Source organism: Muscardinus avellanarius (assembly GCF_963383645.1).
Source record: "Muscardinus avellanarius genome assembly, chromosome: 12".
NCBI classification, from domain to species: Eukaryota; Metazoa; Chordata; class Mammalia; order Rodentia; family Gliridae; genus Muscardinus; species Muscardinus avellanarius.
Genome location: NC_137798.1, coordinates 78482477 through 78483542, shown reverse-complemented (window position 1 = coordinate 78483542; position 1066 = coordinate 78482477). Strand labels below are relative to the sequence as shown.

The 1066-nt window shown below is 40.1% G+C and overlaps 1 pseudogene across 1 annotated transcript; it reads right to left on the bottom strand.

The window, feature by feature from the left end:
- Positions 1–205: 205 nt before the first annotated feature.
- On the bottom strand, positions 206–497 carry LOC308271690 (small ubiquitin-related modifier 2-like; annotated as a pseudogene). Its single transcript has one exon. The product of its transcript is annotated as a small ubiquitin-related modifier 2-like (transcript).
- Positions 498–1066: the final 569 nt, after the last annotated feature.

Here is a 1066-nt window from a genome sequence, read left to right as displayed (position 1 = left end):
GTTTAAAAAAAGAAAAACAATATGCTTGTACACATACACCAGTTACTTTATGTACAATAAAGGAATGGGGAAGGGGAAAATGAAAGAATAGAGAAAACTATACTGTAGTAGTCAGGATGAGGTGGAACCGAATTAGTTTTCTAATTGCGAATGTATTCTTGGTCTGTAAGAACAGAGTTCAGGAGTAAAATGGCAGGTTCCCTTTTTAGTAGACACCTCCTGTCTGCTGCTGGAACACATCAATTGTATCGTCATCCTCCATTTCCAACTGTGCAGGTGTGTCTGTTTCATTGATTGGCTGCCCATCAAATCGGAATCTGATCTGCCACATTGACAAACCCTGTTGTTCACAATAGGCTTTCATTAGTTTACTAAGTGGTGTGTGTATGCCTCTTAATCTTAAACTGCACCACAGAACCATCCTGCCCTGCCACCTTCAAATTAAAATGATCGTTGTTCTCAGTCTTGACTCCTTCCTTGGGCTTTTCGTCGGCCATGGCGAGCGCCGGAGGCTCCTCAGCTCTAGAACTGGTTTTACTTTTAAAGTCTTCTGTGGATTTATTGTGGTTTACTTTCTCCTCATAAATTATCTTTGAAATCACTTGATAGTACTCTGTAGGTAGAAAAGACTACATAAACAACTTTTGGCTTTATTTTCATACAGCCTTTAAAATCTTTAGTAAATATATTACGAAGCTGGGCGTGGTGGTGCACGCTTGTAATCCCAACCAGATTATCTGGTCTCAGATAATCTGAGACCAGAGGATCGTGGTTCTCGGACAGCTCAGCTACTTAGTGTGACCCAGTTTAAAAATCAAGAATAAAAAATAGGCAGGGGGTATAGCTCAGACAGAGGTCGAATGCCCCTTGGTTCCATCCCCAGACCTGCAAAAAATAAAGAAATAAATATATTACTATGCAAACTATATTTGAAGGGACTGGTCAGTGTTTCTGGTCATAGAAGTTACATTCGCTCTTACTTTTCTATTGTACCTGCTACAAATACAGAATTCAATTAAATGAGAGCCGGGATAGTGGTACATGCTTCTAATGCCAGTACTTGGGA